Below are 20,289 nucleotides of genomic sequence, written 5' to 3'. Positions count from 1 at the left end.
TAAAGTGGGGAGAGGGAAGAGCAAAGAGAGAGCAATGCGGAAACTCTTCATGTTGGCAGCAAAGTTTGTGCTCGTCTGGACAGAAAGACTGAGTTCCTGGACGGGCATTCAGCAGCCTTTTTATGGTTTGGGTTATAGGAAAGATTAAAGGAAGAGTCCAGCGCACCGTGTTAGTGATAACTAACACTACTGAGGATTGTTTCACCAACCTATGCCGTAGGTCATGAAGTTACGATGAGATAAGCAATATCCTCTTTGCTAACTATGGGGGAGACAAGGTAAATATCACCTGATACTCAATATCTACCATCCCCCTCCCCCACGTACAAGGACTTATAAATGTAATTAACAGACAGTAGTGTGACAAAATGACAGCTTGGAAGTGCTCAGCTGCTGAATAGTTTTCTGTGCAATCAGCATGTAAAAAAATACATTCTTCTGCAAGCTGGGGTGCTGCCCTTGCTGACTGTTCTCCCTGAGAAAAGAAAGGCAAAGAACTTGTTCCGTTGCCATAAAGAAAAACCAGAATTATTGTTTTACCCATGCAGTAGGTTTCCAAATTGTTATATTAAAAGGCAGAAAGATAAATACACACTGTAAAAGTAATTTAATTTGAACTGGCAATAAAACTCGTAGTAGTGCAAGGATCAGAAAGAAGCGAAATGAACATAGAAAGCATGTGATAACTGTGAGCTGTGAACAGACAGTCATTTCTGCCTCAGGAGGATATACGTTGCCTGGGAAAAGAATGAGTTTGGCAATGACACGACATAGTAACTGATTTGTTGTTGGAAGAGCCCTGTAATACAGATACCAGAATCTGTACAGTACTTGCTATCAGTAATTCACACAGCACACTGCAACTGAGTCCAGTGCCACTGATCCTTGTTTTCTGTGTCTTTTAGAAGAGGAGGCTCAGATAGGGGTACAAGGGTGACCATCCCAAAGTCAGCTAAACCAGTGGCAGCACGTGTTGCTACCCATCTCCACCAAGTCACACCGGCTGTCTTCCTCTTGTCATTCATTATTTGGGCACGTCTTTGTCTTCCACTTGTTCGGGAAACTTCAGTTTATACTTGGAAACATTGAAATGCTTCTTTTCCTGGCTACTGCAAAGTATGTTGGGCATTCCAGTTTCACTTCAGATGAAATGGAATGAGTCTCAGCAAGCCCAAGGGTTAGCATTTGTCTTGCTAGTTTTAAGAGATAGATGTTGCATTGGGGCTGACATTCCAAAATTAGACAGTGCTCTGTAACAGCGGGGGATTACCGCATCTCCTTGCAGGAGCCCGAGTTATTGCTGTGACTAATTCAGAGAGCCTGCAGGCACTGCTGCAGTCAGCAACAGCCTTCAGGGGGAAAGCAGCTTTATTTTTCTGGATGTCCACAGAGTGCCATTTCCCTGCTGATGAGTAACGTTCCCCTTGTAGGAACAACAGAAGGAGCTGGCGGTTACTGTTTTCTAATACATGGCTGGGCAGAAGGCAGATGGAAATAAAGTTTCTGGAGCAGGCAATGGAGAATAGGTGTTGTGTCAGCTTCCACTGGGGTCTCCAAAGGCTACTAAGAATCTGCTTGTGAAACAGAGCAGATTTTGACTCGCAGTCATCATTTCCTGCAGATATGTGAGTAAAGAAAAACGTAATTTGACCTGCAAACCCCAGGCAGTTTGGAAAGCCAGCAGAGAGCAAGGGCTTTTTGGCTTTATGTCTGGGAATTGCCGAGACAATGGTGTTTTAGAGTCCACGCTCTTTCAACTCTGGTTTGTGTTCCTATGATTTTCTGGTTTGCATTTTAGCAAAACTGCATCCCTAGGACTTGAGATGGGCACAGTGTAACAACATAGACTCCTAGGTGTTTTGCCACTCCAGGGTCTCAACCCCGTGCAAAAACCGATGTGATAATGTTGTTAAAGATAATTTTTTATGAACACTGAAGACACTGTTGAATGCAGACCCACTCTGCTCAGCCTTACAGGACAGCACCCTTCAAGCACAAGACCTGTCCACCCCTATAAGCAAGAAGAGAAGCAGAGGCATCAGGAGAAAAGACGAGCTTGGCTAAGCAGGGAAGTCAGGATGGAGCTCCTGTGCAAAAGGTTGTACACAGGAGGTGGAAGCAGGGACGGGCTACGAAGGAGAAATTTGGAGATCTTGCCTGGGCACGTAGGGATGGTATCAGGAAACCAAATGGCAGCTGGAGTTGAGACTTGCAAGGAATGTCAAGAGCAACAAGTAGAGCTTCTACCTCTAGATTAGCAGTAACAGGCAGGCTAAGGAACGGGTGAGCCAGTTGCTGAGCGGGGTGGGTGATGCAGTGACAGCAGACAATGAGGCTGAGGTACTCAGCGCCTTCTTTGCTTCTGTCTTTACCAGCAAGGTCTCCTGTGTCTCTGTGCCCAGTGAAGGTGTTCAAGGAGGAGAAAAAACACCAGCAGTGGTTAAGGATCTATTCAGGGATTGTTTTTATGAAAACTTGATCCACACAAGTCCATGGGATGAGATGGGATGCGTCTGAAAGTGCTGAGAGAACTGGGTGATATCCTTGTAAGGCTGTTCTTTATCCTCTTTGAAACGTCACGGTGAGCAGGGGAGTCACCTGGCAGCTGAAGATGGTTGTTATAACCAGCTTCAAAAAGGCTACAAGAACAATCCAGGAAACTATCCTTGGGAAAATCACGGAGCAAATCATCCTGAAGCCCACTTCTGTGCGCATGAAGAAGGCGACGTTCTGCCTGACCAACCTGATTACCTTCTGTGATCAAGTGACTGGGTTTGCAGACGAGAGGAGTGCTGCAGCTGGTATTTACCTTGGCTTCAGCAGTGGTTTTGACACAACCTTCTTCTGTTTCACAGTACTCGTTTCCAAGTTGGGAAGTTACAGTCTAAGTGGGTGGACAAACAGTTGAGTGAAAGCCTGGTCAGATGCCTGAGCTCCAGGGGTGCCGGTGGTTAACAGGCTGTCCTCCCGTGAGGACAGTCCAGCACAGGAACAGATTGCCCAGAGATGTTGTGCTGTCCCCATCCTTTAAGGTTTTCAAGGGCTGGCTGAATAACGCCCTGACCAACCTGGTCCAGCCTCACGGCTGATCCTGCTCTCAGCAGGAGGTTGCACCGGAGTCCTTTTCAGCCGCAGTTATTCCAGGATCCTGTGGTACCAATCCGTCAGCAATTACACACGCAGCAGGGGGCCAGGTGAGTTAGACCTGACCATTACGTATTCTCAAATTTCAACACCTGATTTATGACCTTAGTGAAGTTTCTTTAACAGTTGCTGTGTTTGTGGGAAAAATAAATTCAGTTGTCCCCTCGACAGGCACAGCCCTGCGACCTTTTCAGCCTCTGCACAGATCTCTGCAACTTCTTCAAACAGCTTTAATTAGATCTGCTGTCTGCACGTGGCGGTCACCGAAATGCTGCTCTCTGAACGAACCAGGGAATGCAACGTCTGTTGTGGTACAGCCTTTACTGAAGTCATGCAACGCAGCTGAGACATTTAGATCCACGTACAGATCTCTGTCACGGGCAGAGCTGAGGGAGCAGAAGGGCGATTCGCACGTGTGCATGGGCTGAGGGGGAAGGCCTAGCGAGCGCCCAAAGCAGTGAGCGCTGTAGAGATGAGCTGCTGCTTGTGTGTTAAACAAAACTATTTGCCCCTTGCTGTAGTCAGCAGTGATTCATTTAATAGCGAAAGCTCTGAGGTATTTAACAGGAAATGATACAAATAAATAAATGTAAGAGTGGGTGCCCAATAAAGGTCAATAGTTGTTTCCACAGAGCCAGGTTTTGTTTCACTCTATTGATCCGTGCAGCGCTTTTGCTTTCTGTATAAATACAAATAAGTAAAAATAAAAATCCAATCCATGTATAATTCAGTTCAGTTCATGTGAGCTACATTCTGACTTTCCATAATACAAATCAGAAAATTGCAGCTCTGCTGTATATTTGATGCCATAGCCTTGCTCAGAGGCCCACCTCAGGAGAGCACAATCACCCCGTATGTATTCTCTTCACATAAACTTCTCAAGGTCACTGACTGCCTGAGCAACTCCTTTATGCAATTTCCTACCATTAAGTACAGTAGAAGCAAGTCAGCCTTGGTACTTTATTTATAGATCCTGTAGATGCACAGTTCTTGCATTCTATTAACAAGGGCAGAAATGGGATGAATTTTTTATCCATTACGGACCTTGTGCTGCATAAAATACTGTGCATTCTTGCTGGAGGCTCTACTGCTTTAACCTTTGACATATAATTAATGATTCAGCTACCAGTGTTTTCCTGATGTCTTGTATAAGGCTTGTGTGGTTCGTATGTACTTACCCACTTCATACTCATTCAATCTATTAATTTGACTTTGTTTGGAATAATCAGTCACAATGTTCAACATCGCCATACGTACCGTGAGCTGAGAAACAGGCGTTGTTCACTGTGAGAACGCATGCTGATGTGGCAAGTAATATGAGGTGATGAGGCAACGCTTCTTTCCTTCTTTTCTTGTTCTTCTCTTTCTGTTTGCATTTTGGTCACCACTTTAATTTGCAAGACTGAAAGATCTTCCCTGGGCCTCCATCACTGCTGACCCCGTGGGATCATCTGCTAGTGATCACAGAAGAGAACGAAATTGGTTTTGGCTGGCCTTATTATTGCACACATGAACTGCAGCCTTAATCAGGGGTGTTTTGCTAACTGTTCAGTAGGATTTTGATCATTTTCCTAAGGTTTCTTTCCACCCTCTGCTCTGTGTCACAGGTCTCTTGAACAAGTGTCGAGGGTGAGACCCAAGGCATCGTTTGTGGTTCTAAGGAGCAACGTCAGCAGGATTGGAGTGCCAGCACATCAGTGCCCCGACCAAGGCCACTGAAGGACCTGATAACGCTCAGAGGGACCCAGAGCTGCAGACATACTCTGAGCACCTTTCATGCACTCTAGAGTTGTTCCCACTGGAGAAAGGAAGAGAAGGAGGTGCCCTAAAATTCTTCCAGCGGACATATTTCCCTTTGGGACTTCAGCAGGTGCAACAGCCCCTGTCCAGCCCTCGTAGGGAGACAGCTCGTCCCAGCTGATGTGAAGAGTGACCTCTCTGCGTCCCCGTCGTGCGTGAAGTGGGTGGGACGGGAGGACGCCGATCCTTCTCCAGGCATGCCAGGTGAGCACAAGGAGGGCACCGTGTTGCAGGGCCTGTTGGGGAACCGGGGGCTGAGGCTCTCAAGCACTCAAGCAGCTCGTAGGATTCTTGGAGCAAGGCTTTTAAAGACACTCCAGTAATAAGACGTGTACAGAGACTTGGGTCTTCTGGGATTTGAAAGCCATTAATCATGTGGAATTAAGGCAGTTAATCAAGTCTCAGGAACTGACAAAAGATTGTTCCTGAGGCTTTTTACCTTGAATATCTTTGGAAAATGATAGTTTCAGCTTTCCACTTGACTACCTCTGCAAGCTAATTCATTTTCTTCAGAAGCAGCCCAAGGTCAGCTCGGGATGTGGCTGGCAGCTCGGGATGGCGCTGCCCCCGTGTTACGCTAGGGCTCTGCTGGGGCTGGCGCGGGTGGTCGGGGTGCTGAGGAGGTGCTGCCGGGTACCCTGGCAGGAGCTTAACTTGAGGGAAAGAGCTAGTGCTGCAGCCCTCAGTTTATCGTTGTTTAAAACTTGAAGCACTTCAGTCACCAAATACACCACGTGAGATCCTGTGTGCAGTGATGGAGAGCGCTAATGCAGAGCGGGCGCGTGGTCAAGGCGCAGACTGCGGTCATGCTGTCTGCGTTCCGAGTTCACACGGGAATCTGATTTAGCTAATCTTTTCTCATTACATAACTTATGTAATTAATTTCAAATGGAATTGCTCCAGAAGCTGATTTTGCCCTCGTGGTTGCTGTTTCTTTCCTGTCAGCGGCAGTAGCGTTAACGGCAGGGAACAAAGGCCCCTCTCAGGGCTGCTCCCGGCACTGCTTTTCGGCCCGCCTGCCCCTGGCCCCACAGCCAGGTACCCTGAAAGCACTTTGTGGTTTTTCATGGCCAACTGCAGGCTGCCTTTCCCTGGAGCGAGGACAGCTTTCCACAAAGCCTGCAGGATGCTGGAACAGCACTGGTGCCGGGGAGGCCTGCCAGCCCTGCCGATACAAAGCGTCCAGCACACGAGCAGGCTGGCCGGGATAAACAAGTAGGTTACCCAGCCTAGGGAATGCATCTGCGGCAAGCCCCACATCCCAGCCCACCTGCTTTGCCATGCAGGTGCTTGTGGAAGAAACAGCAGCTATCTTCTGCCTTCTCTGAAGGCTGCGTATTGCGGTGTTACCATTGGCGTTGTTCCTGTTCGGCACTGAACAGGACTCCAGGACCTTTTGCCATCTCATTCTGCTGATGGCAGTTAAAGTAGTCCAGCTCCACGTGCCACTTCCTTGAGAAGGCGGGGGAAGCAGAATAGGGGATCCCATAACTGATCTCATGCAATTACCGTCAGCAGCACCAGGTGGCGAGAACAGTCTGTGTCATGTCCTGCTCAGAGCCGAGCACCACCTGGCCAGGATAATGCCACGAATAACAGCGGTAAAGCAGCCCCCGAGAGGACTGACAGCAGTTGCTTCTTCCACTTGCATTAAGAGGGAGGGATAAGACGTGTCAGCTCCTCCTGCGGATGCTGGTGCCAGTGCTTTCCCCAGGCAGGGGGTACCATGGCACTGCCCTGCAGGGATGGGCCTCTCGGCCTTTTCCACCTGGTGAAGAAACACCACTCTGTGTTCGTCCCATGAAGGACTGGGCTAGAGATGCTGTCAGGGGTGTCATGTCGCGCTGACAAGAGCAGTGTTTGGGATGGGCTGATCTCTGGTGACGCCTCGTGCGTCCCTCTGGTTGGGATTTCATGGCATCCCTGCCTGTGGGGGACAGCGCAGTGCGTGCAGACTGCCTTGGGGAGCGGTGTATAGAGGGGGGTGGCATTATTGCCTGGGCCGGGGTACAAGAGTGACGTTTGTGATCACAAGTATTTTGCATGACGTGTTCAGCTGGAGTGACGAGGCTTTTGAATAAGCAGTTTCAGCTTCAAACAATCATTTTCCTGAAAGCTGTTTTTGAATACAGCCTTCCATTAGAAAAAAGCAGCCAGGAGTTTGTCTCAGTTTCCGTGTTTGTGTCACCAAGGCTCGTCCTTGTTGCCTTGTGGCAGCAGCAGCCCTGGGCTGAGGTAGGTGAATTGCAAACAGTCTCTGACTCCTGTGCTGCAGCTGCACGCACGTGGGGTCTGAGCCCACCTGCAAATCCAGGGCTGCTCCTCCTCCATACTGCGTACCCCCAGGCCCGCCGAACACAGCCCAAGGCACCTGAGGCTCCTGGAGGAGAAGTCCCTGTGTGCCGGGGGCCATAGGACAGCCCTGCCCTGGATCCGTGCGGTTTGCCAGGGGCTGTGCCGGGCTGGCTGCTCTGAGGGTGTGATGCTGTGTGCGGGGCTGGCCACAGCTCGCAGTGGCTGAGGAGTGTGTGCGTTGGGACTCCGCGTGGCTGAAGCTCATGCCTCTGGCTTCTGAGCACCTCTCAGGGCAGCCTGAAGCCTGCCTGAGTCTGAGGGCAGTTCTGGAGGTCAAAAACATGTTGCTTTTTAACACGGTATTTTAATTCCTCACGTGTGGCTCTTTGAAGAAAGGAGGTGCAGCAGGGAGGAGACACTGCCCGTGTGCTGCTTCTCAGCTGCCCGCGCGCTGCTTCTCAGCTGCCCGCGAACAGCACGCGAGTGCCTGCCTTCTGCTGTTCTCAGCCCTGATAGCAGAGTGACACAGCACAAGACAAAATGTACTGGGAAACCTTTTGGGGGGGGGATTTTAAACCCTTGTTGCGCATCAGTCTGCAATGTCCTCACTCCATTAATATTCTGGAGAGAGTGGTGTAACACAGCCACAGCATGATTACCCTGCTGATGAAGGGGCATCATTAGGCGTCGCTTTCGGAGCTTTCAGCTGGCTGTATGCTTTGAAGCGAAAGACAAATAATGAAGGTGCAGAGCAGGCAGCACCTTCTCTCTCCTGCTTTCCAGGTAAAATACCTTCTTTGATTTATTTGATTTATTATTACCCACCCCTAAAAAAGCAGGACACAGATTAAACATTGCCAAATCTTTCTGCTCTCATAGGCAAGGCTATTTGCTAAGTAGTCTCTCTGAAGGTCTTTTTGATGCTGCTGAACAACCTAGTAGCAATTTACTTGGCAGCATGAGTTCTTGAGGAGCTGCACTATTAAAATATACAGGAGTTTCTTTTCTTACTGAGAACATGTGTTTGAAATGGAAAACACAGTGCAGGGTTTTCATCTGCAACCATATCATATTCCGTGGATACAGTTTGAAATGGATTTATTAAAAGCATTGGAACTTCTCCGTTGCCTTCACTTACAGAGAGATCTGACTGTTCCACAGGTGGGTTCAGAGCATCAGTCAACAGGACAGAAACGCAAGCAGAGAAGCAGATAACTAACAACAAGCGTGGCGAGCCTGTTTCCAGGCAGCAATCTGTGCTCTGCGCATTACATTCCCTTAATAAGAGCCCCACAGAATTAGCAGCCCCCCTTACCCTTCTAAATTAACATGTATTCTTGCAGTCCTTTGGAGAAGCAGAGCCTTTCAAGGACAGCATCCTCCTGCAGGGTCAGGGGTACCTCCGGAGGCCACCTGGCCCAGCCCTTGCCCAGAACCTTTCTGATTGCCACAGACTGCTCAGGGCTGGGTCCCGGGGAGCCTTGAACACGGACAGAGATTCAACAGCCTCTCTGGGCAACCTGTTCAGTATTAAATCGCTCTCATGGCATTTTGTTGTTGTTGTTCATAACATCTAATTGTAATTTCCCATATTCCAGCTTGTGCCCGTTGCCTCTTGTCCCATCCTGCCTCAGAAATGGTGTGGCCAGCAGGACTAGGGAAGGTCACCGTGCCCTCGTAGGCAGGACTGGTGAGACCACACCTCACGTGTTGTGTTCAGTTTGGGGCCCCTCACTACAAGAAGGACATTGAGCTGCTGAAGTGTGTGCAGAGAAGAGGAAGGAAACTGGCAAAGGGACTGGAAAACAAGGCACACGAGGGTCAGTTGAGGGAATTGGGGTTGTTTTGTCTGGAGAAATGGAGGCTGAGGAGAGACCTCATCACTCTCTGCAGCTACCTGAAAGGAGGCTGCAGCGAGGAGGGTGTCAGTCTCTTTTCTCAGGTGACAAGTGATGGGTCTCCGGGTGCACCAGGGGAGGTTTAGATTGGACAGCAGGAACAATTTATTCACAGGGAGGGTCATCAAGCATTGGAATGGGCTGCTCAGGGAAGGGGTGGTGTCCTCACCCCTGGAGGTATATGGGGTGTGTGGATGTGGCAATGTGGGACATGTCTTGTGACAGGACTCAGTAGTCAGGTGGATGGTTAGACTTGATCCTGAAGGTCTTTTCCAACCTAGATGATTCTATCATCCCATCACTATGGCCTCCAAGGAAAGCCTATCTGCATCTTCTCTTTGTCTTCTTATCAGGCATTTCTAGCCAGCAACAGTGCCTCCTGGGCTGGGTCTGTACAGCCCCCGTGTTCATCCTCATCCATCTGCCACGGTGCAGCACCCCCACAGCGAGCAGGAGCCCACTGGGCTTGTGAGCAGCTCCCTGGTCACTGGGCTTGTGAGCACCTCCGTGGTCACTGGGTTTGTGAGCAGCTCCCTGGTCACTGGGCTTGTGAGCACCGCTGGCCTCACAGCGCATGGGGGCAGCCCCCAGGTGGCTGGGGTGGGTGGAGGGGGCTTTGCCAGGCCAGAACCGAAAAATAAGTGAAGGCAAGGATGACAGCAGAGGGCTGGAAACTGAGAGCTCACACAGTGCCCTCAGGTGGGGGAATGACTCGTCAGCTTGGGTGCGAGGGTCACTGACTGACTTGTTTTAAATTTGGGTGGATGACAGCTGTGGTTTCATTTGTTAGCCCCCAGAAGTGAGGGTGTGACACACCAAGTAAAATGTGCCAGCTAATATGTCACATCCCGTGAGACCGTAACGCTGTGCTTGTGCTGCAGCCAGGAACACCTGTTAGTGACTTGCCTGCAAACCTGGGGCCGTGAGGCAATGCGCGGAGTCCCCGCCAGCACAGCCCGGCGCCGCTCCTTCTGCGCCTGGAACCGCACACCTTGCTTCTTCCCCTGAGCCGCCCCTTAGGGCTCAGCATGCGGCGTCCTGCCGCAGGAAGCAGGCGCTGAGTGCCCGTGCTGGACCTTTGCTCTCCAGCACCTTACAGCCAACAGAGCAGCGCCTTCGGTTGCTGACTGAGAGGACTTTCCATGCCTAATGCACCGCTGTTCGTGGGAGACGGTTTGAAACAGGCGGCGAAGCAAAGCTGGTTGTAACGGAGGGTAGAGACAAGGTACACTCCCCTGGTCGTCTAGAGGAATCATGAAATCCCGTGACACACGCTTTAACCTGGCCGCTGTGCTGCCATGGGCACGGTGAACCACGCCGGCTGGTTGTGAGGGGCATTGAATAGCGTTGGGTAGGAAGAGGAGTCTCGGTTCTTCATCCTGTCTCTTTTCTTCACGGTCTCACGTGACGTTTTTAAACCTCTTTGCATCAGTTTTTGCCTCAGCCTACTTAGTTCAAACCCAGAGGTGACAGGCACTGGCGTCATTCTCAGAGCTGCTGCTGGAAAAGAAGAAAAGTTTGGTGTTCAGAAGATTTAAGTTAGCTATTGGCATTCTGCAAACACGGTCTCTGTGCGTATTATCTACAGCCTGATCGAGTCACAATTCATGCAAATGGTCTGATAATATATACGTAGGCTCAAAGCCTAGAGTGTGACTAGCCTTTTGTATTGAATGAATTTTTGAGTGATTGAATAGGAATCCGTATATTATCTGCGTACTTTTCAGCAATATCTGAAGGAACCGTGTTGTAAGTAACCTATCTGACAGCAAAACACTGTAAGGAGAAAAATGCAGAGAGCATTTCACATGCATCGTGCTAAAATGATGCTTTACCACTGCAAGGAGCGATAACGATTTCATTTCTACGTGACAAAAAATATGTATTTTGGATTAAAGTGCTGTAGTACATTAATACTAAAAAATAATGCATTTATTATCAGTACGTGGCTTTCATCGCTGGAAACTGATTTATAAAACAGCTTTTGTGTGGATCATGGGCAGATTATGTCCCTCAGCCCACAGCATTAAATGCAATGTGTGCAGTTAAGGTGTTCAAAGTGGTCCTTCATCTTCCAGCACACCAAGTGCTGCTCTCTCTGTTTGTGCTGGCCAGCAGACGGGCAGCAGGACAGCTCCACGTCCCCATTGCCTGCAGGCAGCATGGCGCCGCGCTGCCCAGCACTGCCCAGGGCTGCACAGCCCCGGGTACCAGCTCCCACGGTGGCTGTGTCGGGGGGTGCTGGGGGAAGCATGCAGCAGCAGGGCGGGCCTGCAATGACAATTTTGCCGTGCTTTCTCTTCACCTCCAGCCGGCTGTGGCTTTGGGACCTTCTGAATCAGCCACGGTAGCTTTGTGCTTAACAATCTTTAAGGGATTTTTCTCCTGTGGATTTATCTAATTTGCTTTTTGCAGCCACTGACACATTTACTCCTGACTGTGTCTTTGTCCCTGGCATTCAGCTCGGTTCTCCTCCTGCTCCCGTTTTCCCAGTGAGAGCGAGGAGCCCCTGTCTGCGCACGGGTCGGCAGCTGGTGGGTGAGCTGCGGCCGCGCTGATAACTCCCAGATGCAGGCTCAGCTCCACCGAGTCATCTCCTGAAAAAGTGCTTTTCACAACTGAAATTCCTGAGCCTCTCTTTTGAGGCTTGCAGTCAGGAGACAGCTCAGGATGGTGCGGCAGCACGAGCTGGGCGCCTGGCTCCCGGGACTGAGCTCCTGCCGCTGCGGCCGAGCTGCTTGCATCAGGACAGCTCCGCCAGCTGCCGGCCCGGTGGGTGACACCCGGTGGGTGACAACGAGAATGGACATCAGGGGAAGCCAACACGCTGCCCTCATCCCAGCAGCTCCTGGGGACAGGGAGCTGGGCAGGAGGGATCCTGCTGGCAAGGCAGGGCGAAAGTAAAGAGGAGCAGGGGTAGGCAGCGTCTCCCTGAGAGCACCCCGGGTGCAGGAGGGCCGTGCCCTGCGCTCTGCTCCGGGAGCTGCGGGGTTAGCGAGAGGCAGAGCAGTACAAGCAGCGGGCAGTGCCCCGAGGCTGGGCTCCTGGGGGGACTTGGGGTGTTGGGGGCAGCTCGCAGCCTCGCTGCCGTGTGGGACAGCTTACAGCGGGCCTGGCTGTGCAGCAAGCCTCTGCTGCGGGGACAAAGCCGTGCCCTGCCCCTCCGCCAGCTCTCCCCGCTGAGCCCCCCGAGCCAGCCCGCCTGACGGTCTGCCTGCTAATTCCACTAATTTCTGCAGTGCCCCCAGCCTGGAGCATCGCAGTCACAGGGACTGCTGGAGGCTTTCACCATACCCCTCTGCTGCAGTGACATTTCGGCATGCGAATAAACAGGTCTTGTCTGGATCCTGCCATGGATTGCATTCGCCGCGGGAGGGAGGTTGCTAAGGAATTAGCAAGTGCCTCAAGAGCACCACTTTTACTTCCCCGCTCCTGCGGTACGATGGCCAAATCCGTTCCACGTCTGCACCACCCGGGGCTGTCTGCCTGCGGCCCGCGGGGCACCCGGCACGGGGACCGGCTCGTACCAAACCGCATCGTAGCTGCCCTGGGGACACCGAAGTTATTATCAGTAAATTTTTGCAATTCTGCTTCCATGCGCTTAGATATTCCCATTCAGATTACACTCTCTTTGAGATGCGTTTGCAAATGGCTTCCTGATCAATTATTTTCTTCTCTGAAGAGAAATTACTGTCGAAATTGAAAATGCGTCTGATTTGCTAAGGGCAAAGGAAGAAGAAGACAAAACCTAAGAACTCAAGATCTGAATCTGAAAAAAAAAGAGAAGGAGCAGCCCTTTAATGTCCCAGGCAGCATTTTGCTGTAAGGAAATTTATGCAAAGCCCATAAAATGCAAGAACAACCCAAATTACCACAGAGGCAATCAGAGTCCATCATCAACATATGTTAGGAATTTGAAGACTCAACTGCTCCTGCGTGTCTTGTCTTCCTGAAAACAGAAACGAGCACAAAGCCCGCTGCGCACATCAGTGACCACACCTGGGCCATGTCTGCTTCTGGAAGAGTTTCGGACAAGGTGGCCAAACTTTCTGGTGGAAAATCAAGTGCTCCCAGGCACAAGTGACAAGGCAGTGCCAAAGGCCGGAGAAGTACCCCGCTGTTTTAATGCTGTCAAAGGAGAGGTAGGCGGCCGAAGGCAGGGGATGTTTTACAGATGCAGTGATGTGTTTGGGATCTTCCTCGGGGTGGCCCCCAGTCCCTGAGGCAGTTAGCCTGCAGTCTGCACCCTAATGGCAGGGTGCAAAGCAGCTGGAGTGGCATCGAGCTGAACCTGGCTGAGACGTCGTGCTCCAGCAGTGCTTCCCCGAGGCGCTGCCCTGCTCTGCGGGGCCCGGGCTGGGTTCTGGCCGGCTGGGCAGAGCCTTCTGCACGGGTGTGCCACGGGGGGAGGACCGACGCTGAAGAGGACAGGCTGCCACAGCCCTCCCTGAGCACACCCTGCGCCAGCATCGCTGTTCGGTGTTTGCCTTCCCCCCAGTGACTGGGAACTGCTAACACATACTGCCATGCACTCGCAGTGCACTCGCTTCCTCCCTCTTCTCTGCTCTATCCCGGCCGTGTTTCCCTGGCTTGCTCTGAAATGTCATGTAAAAGAGCCCCATAAGCATTACTGAACTCAAAATAAAAGACATTTGCTGCCTCTTGTTATCCAAAAGCATGTTAGTCAGTCACAGGAGAAAAATTGTTTGTTTTTTTTTGTAGAGCCTGGGTGCCTGTTACTTCCCTTTTGTGCCATCATTTCTTCCCAGAAGGAATTCCCTCAGCGTTTTGCTGGAACGAATAATTTCCGAGTTAATCTAGGAGTTACCCGCAGTGCTGAGCTCGATGCCCTGTGGGCACGTAAGCAAATTCCCCAGGGTGAGCTCCGAGCTCCGACAGCAGGACATTGCCGCCGAGGGGTGACAAGGACGTGGGCTGGTGGGCACCGTGTCAGAGCGGCTCCCGCGCTGTCCTCGTGTGGCTCACCAAAGACGTGCCGGCAGTAAGAGGAGGCAGGACTCGAGCCGACCCGACAGATGGGGTTTACTGGGGGGTATTTTACGGAGAGGAGTCCAGCGCCCCGGGGCAGCGGGACTGCTGGGCTGCCGCCCCATCGGGACCGCTCCGCGCCGGAGCAATACCCGTCTTCCGAGGGTCAAAAACGAGTCCCAATTTCTTTTTAAACTGCGTGGCAATTTTTAAATATTCCTGCCAACACGAGCTGCGACAGGCTGGAGGCCCTCCTCCCTCCCGAACCGCACGGCGCGGCCGTGTCCCGGCCCTGCTCCCCGCGGCCGAGGCCCAGCTCCCTCGCGGCGGTGCCAAGAGCAGCGCGAGGAGTGCTGTAGTTACGGGGAGCGTCGCCTTCAATATCGTCTCCCAAATGCTTTTAGCTTCGCTGTGGCAGTTTTTCTCTAATTGCAGAAATAACAAAACGCCTCAAGCATGTTTATTCACTTGAGTTTTATTTTAGTTACTTATTATAAAAGTGTTAATAGCAGCCTGAAGGGAAGGAGTAGAATCGCATTTGAGCGATGGAGAGCCGAAGACAAGTTGGTTTAAAATTTTGCCTAATGGACCATTATGGCCTTGGTGGAGCTTTTTCTTTTCTGCTGTTTTCATTGCCCCTTCTGTCACTTGATGGCTTAAGAAGCAGAAATAAAAGGCAACTGAGTTATGTAATACCATGTGTCTTAGATTTAGTAACTGCCGGTAAAAATCAGTCCTTTGGTAAATTGACTTCATTGCCAGTGAAAGGTGAACGGTTTTTTTTGTTTTTGTAAAGGTGAGGCCTGATTGTTAGCACCCTGGGTAATTATTCCTTGCTCAACATAAGGTTGATTTCAGCTCTTCAGAATCACAGAACCATTAAGAAGGTGTTCGGAGGCAGAAGGGAGAAATTTTGACTGTGCCATGAAACAAAGGCAAAGGAGAACTGATGCTAAAAACTGCTGGTTTCTGCCAGGAACAGATGTCAGCCCCCCGGCCTTGTAAGGCTGCGTCTCTCGCATATTACCAAGCACCTTCAGCTCCTGCAGGTACTGGTCTGTTTGGGAGCAGTGCCTTGGTACAGCAGGGGGCAGGTGCCTCTGCCCACACCCTGCTCCTACTGCCTCTGGTGCGTGGGTTGTGCATGTTTGCAGTGGTCGGGTCTATTCCCGTCTTCCTCCAAGTATATAACGAGGAGGGGGCTTTGTGAGGGAGAGGGGGAAGGCAGGCAGGACGGCAGGACTGCCTAGATTGCTTTGCAGCACCCCCCCTCTCCGGGTAACAGACGGCACGTACCCATCCGGGAGAGCCACCTTTGCTGCAGGACTGGATTTTGAGGGACTCAGTCCCTTGTTTGCCAGGGTGGTCTTGTTTGGGGAGCCTTGTTCCTGGTCCGGGGGGCAATGCCACGGCACTGCTGCAGTAGCTGTGCTACTTGGCATCTCCCCTTCCACACACAAAGGAGGGCTGGAGGCCGCAGAGGGAGTTGCCGTCTCTGCTTTTCTGTCTCACTCTCAGAGGCTTTGGCATCACCAGTGAGGCAACGGCAGAGGGGCCATGTTTGGGGACGGGGTGGCATTTCCCAAGAGGTGCCTTGAGCCGCTCCAGTCGCGTTGGTGAGTTGTTCGTTTCTGGCAAGCTGGCTCTGACATGAGGTTGTGCAGGCCACCCCGTGGTGGTCTTCCCCATGAGCTCAGCTGCAAAGGCACGGGCACGAGGGAGAGCTGCCTGGAGAGCCTCGTGTGGGGACTTCTCGTGTAAGTTGTGTGCAGGCGTCTCAGGGGACGTGCTGCACACCGGGCACCTGTCCGAACCCAGCATGCTTGGGGGAGGATCAGCACGATGCTCTCATGTCCTAGCTTCCCCTCCTGGGGCAGAATGATGCTGCATTTCCATTTAAACCCAAGTGTCAAGTTTGGTTTGTGAATTACGATTATTAAAACATGACTGTTTATCTTCCTGAAACACTTCCGAGATTATTTATACCTATACAATTTGTCAGAGGGAATCTTCAAAGGAATTAAAATAAACGTGTAATTTATTTGTGGTAGTTCAGATAGTCTGAGGCTGTAATTTCCCTGCAGGTTAGAGGCAGAAGAAGGAATAAATTAACTCCAACCATCCCATGTTTTACAGGTCGTGGCAGATCATCAGCACTTCTGCTGTTGTTATTTGGAATCTTTTTCTTTCCTTTTAAGTTTGCAGATTCTCCCTCCACCCCAAAAATAAAACGGAGCTGTGGCTTTACTTTGGTCGATCATTATTGTCTTGGGTTTCTTTGGAGGCTTTCTGGAGAACTGCACCTCGGCTTTGGACCCGCTGACCCCTTGCAGGTGTGTCTCCTTGCTGCCAGGACGGCCGCGCTCACGCTCCCCGCACGCGGTGTGTTCCCGCAGACCTGAGCAGCCCCCCCGGCCACCATCAGCCCTGCCTCCTTGGAGACGTGCTCGCAGTGAGAGGACGGCCAGGCAAGCAGTCGGCCCCCTGCCAAGCTCTTTCCTTGGACAAGCATCCCACAGGGCATGTCCCAGCAAGACAAGCGGGCATTTGAGTGTTAGTCACAGCAGTGGAAATCAGCGTGTGAGCCTCCAGCTTTTTATTTTAGCTGTGGTCAATTTTGAGATTTGAGCCTGCAAACTCTGTGCGTAAAAGTCAGATTTCTATATGTTGTCTCGAGCACAAAACCACACCGGTGCGTTCTTCCTTGGGGTGACACACCAAAGCGAAGTGTGCCTCCTTGGACGGACGGCCGCAAGGAAGATACGGTGAATAGGAAGCTGCAAATTAACTCCCAAGTCCTGGAAATAGTTCTTGTGCCAGCCCACAGCTCTGCTCCGAGCAGCGAAGTGCCCAGCAGAGCAGCACAGGAAGCGGCGGTGCCGCAGTGCTGCACGTCGCCCTGCCGTTCCCCGTCACCCCCCGTGGCACAGGCAGCGCTGCGCGGCTCCTAGGGGTCTGCGGGGGCATTTCTGGCTGCTGTGTCAGAGCCCGCAAGCCCTTCGGAGCAGTGCCATCCCAGCGAGGTTCTCGGGTGTGATCTGTTAGCGTCACCGCAGTACTGCGCGTAGCAGAAGTGAGTGTGGGTGTGCACGCTCATGAGCTGCCGGGGAACTTTCTTCTTTGGTGATGAACCTTTCTGCTGAGAAAGGGCCGGAAGGTTTGGTAATGACCTTTTCTGCCGAGAAGGGTTGGAAGAAGCCCTGCTTGATCCTGTCACTGCTGCTCTGTGCGAGTTCACAAAGCTGTTGGAGATGATGAGATTTTTAATCAAACTCCCTGTGCCCCTCCAGGTCTTGATGATTTTGCTGTAAGTTTGTTTGTTTGTTTTAAAAAAGCATTTCTGTGTTCTTTAAAAATGATCTTGAAGTTGTTTGGGAAGTGGCTCAGTCTTGGCAGTGTTCTGAGACCTTCTAGGATCTGCCCTTGTTGCTGTTCATTTCCTGAGCCACTCGGTGGCATCCCCTTCCTCTTCCAGGGTCACGCTGGGGAGCGTCCTCTCACCACTGGTAAATCGCCCTTCGTTAAGATGCCTGATGCTCTTCAAACATAATTACATGGTTCCATTAAGAAGCAGATCTTTTAAAGCAGGTGAAGAGACAGAAGTGCAGCATAAAGATTAAGTGCCTGCCGATGTTTTGTCTTCAAAGTGGTCATTTTTTTTACTTCAGGTGGAGCAGAAGCCAGGCTGAATGACAGTCCTCTCCTGCAATTAATTATTTATGCTTTCTGCAAGCAGCAATGAGGAGCAGCAGAACTGAAGTGCAGTTTGTATCTCCACTGACGCTCAGGAGCGTAGCGTGCCGCTGACTGCCGCCGGGTGCCAGGCGCCTCGTGGGAGCCGTGCCGCAGGCAGCGGCCGCCCCGTGGGCAGCGGGGTCCCGATGCTTCCCCCGGCCCCAGCAGCCGGGCAGGACCCACCTGCATGGGAGATGCCGGGGGATGGCCGCCGAGCCCGTACGCCGACGTGGGCACAGCCACGCCGCGGGGGATCGCTGGCCGCTGCTCTCCTGCCTGCCAGCTCCCGGGACCCAGCTCGGGGATTGCTCCTGAATCGCCCGCTTCTGCGAACCTGGTGTCCTGTTCTGCCGTGAGTGCTACCCATCTGGAGAGAAGGAAACTGCCAGCTTCGAGCGGCTGCTTCGTGGTCTGGGCAGCTGCCTCCTTTCTCCTAGACGGCCAATTTCTGTTCCACAGGAGCTTTCTTCTTCCCTGTCTTCGCACGGGGTGCAGCCACGGCCACGTGCTGCCTGCCTCGGTGCCACTTAGCTTCGCGCCCGCTCTTCGCTTGAGCTGGGCTGCCGACTCTGTCAGGGAGCGCTCATGCAGCTGCATTTCCCCTGATTCCCCTATTTTTTTGCTCGCTGCCGTACCAGTCCTGCCGCTGGCATGCCCAGGAGGGAGAGGAGCTGCTGCAGGGCCGTGCGGGGCTGCAGGCGGGCGGCCAGCGGGATTCTGCTGCACCCTCCTGCCGCAGCGCCCAGTGCGCAGCTCTGCTCTGCGGTGCTGTGCGCTGCGGGTGCAGCACTGCTGGGCTGGGAACCCGGGATACACACACTTCACAGAATTAATGCTAGAACAGGCCTTTGATCCTAACCTGCCACGGCTCATTTTTTGTATCGTTTTGATCGAATGAGTAGAGCAAAGATAGAAGAGCTCTCTGTAAGGTCGTTGCAGAGTAAGGCCTCGATCGGAGTAAAGTTTCGTTCCAAGAGCAAGGTTTTGGTGGGCCACTTGTTATCTTGCATACCTGGAGTATAAAAAATAAAATTCCTCCTCATGTAAAGCACTTTCTGCTCCCTTGCTAGAGTATTGAACTGCCTTTTCAGCAAGACCTTACCTTGCTGAGGCAACGCTGCCCCAGTTGCAAAGCGAACAAAATGGAGCAAACCAATTTTTGCCAGCCCCTTGTTTTTAGTGCTCTTGGTTTCTCTTTGTAATTACAGTGGTGCAGTTTTCAGACACATGTGGGAATTTTCATTTGATAGTATTCAATTATAATGATTATGTTGTGTCTCCTATAATAAAATGTTTTCCATATGTTAGATGTAATAAAATCACAACATCCCCTAGTGCTTTCCACAATGATCTCCATATTAATACAACTCTTAGATGGCGTAAAGTGTTTGTGTGCTTGGGCTCCAAAGGCACAAACACAAACATTTCATTTAATATCCCCAGGAAGTGTCACTGATTTCAGAGGGACTGTTGTTCAACACCCGCCTGTTTGGAGAAGGAGAGACCTCTTCATTAAGCAATTCCCTCCGGTGCAGCGATGGCAAGAGGAGCTGCTGTCTCTGGCTGTGCGGCGTGTTGCTACCCCGCTCTCACATCAGCCGAAGCACTCTGTGCATACACGGCAAAGGTGCTCCTGTTTGCAAGATAAACATCATTAATTAGTTGTAAAAATCCTTTCTTTCTAGTGGTTTCTAATGCCTCGCACTGTGTCCTAGTGTTTGTGCTTTGTTCTGATCCAGCAGCAGGGCTGGGTGCCTGATGGTGTTGGGTTCTCTGCCGGCCTCCAGGGTTTTAACGGTTTCGGGCATACCATCCTCCTACCTCACACCTCTTTTGTATGGCGAGAGGCTCAGAGGTGGTGCCCTTGGGCGTTTATTGGCTGCCTTGCTCTAGCCCAGGGTGAGGACTCGCCTGTTTAGTTGTTCCTGGAACCGGCACAGCTCGCTTCTGTTCTGCTCTGGGCACGGTTAGCAGCCCCGTGCTGTAATGTAAAGCGCAGCTCTGGAGAAGTCTGGATGGGATTAACTTCCCTTACCTCTCTGAAGTCCCCACGAGTCACAATCAAAGTGTGCATCCCCCTGCTAGGACAGTGCTCTGCTGGTTTTTTTCTTCTTTTTTTTTTTCCTACATGCTAGAGTAATAACTAAATCCCTTCCAATTGAAACTGCCGGCTTTTATCTGCAGTTGGGGCTGGCAGGATTAGGAGCAGGAAGAATTGCTTCTCTGAATCTCGTACAGGCTCTTTCCTTGCAGCTTGATGCTATCTGCATAAGCCCGTCTATTAGGGATGGAAACCTCCGGGGTTAGCAAGACGAGCAGAGAAAACGTCCGGGGCCCAGACGAGCTCCCTCCGAGGAACCTGCCCCCGTGTTTCAGACGCCTTTCGGTGTGAGCGCTCCCTTCTCGCTTGTCAGGGCCCAGGAAAAGT

The 20,289-nt window shown here is 51.6% G+C and overlaps 1 long non-coding RNA gene across 7 annotated transcripts in view; it reads left to right on the top strand.

The window, feature by feature from the left end:
• Positions 1-20,289, top strand: part of LOC308195914 — a 314,751-nt gene that overhangs the window by 25,478 nt on the left and 268,984 nt on the right. For 6 of the 7 annotated variants that reach the window (XR_013951918.1, XR_013951919.1, XR_013951920.1 and 3 more), the window contains exon 3: positions 4,752-5,148. The exons of the other annotated variant lie outside the window; for it this stretch is intronic. This is a non-coding gene — a long non-coding RNA (uncharacterized lncRNA). The remainder of the gene's footprint in view (positions 1-4,751; positions 5,149-20,289) is intronic. 7 annotated transcript variants of the gene reach the window in all.

This window comes from Anser brachyrhynchus (genome assembly GCF_964034855.1).
Source record: "Anser brachyrhynchus genome assembly, chromosome: 5".
NCBI classification, from domain to species: domain Eukaryota; kingdom Metazoa; phylum Chordata; class Aves; order Anseriformes; family Anatidae; genus Anser; species Anser brachyrhynchus.
This window is presented reverse-complemented; position numbering and strand designations above follow the sequence as displayed.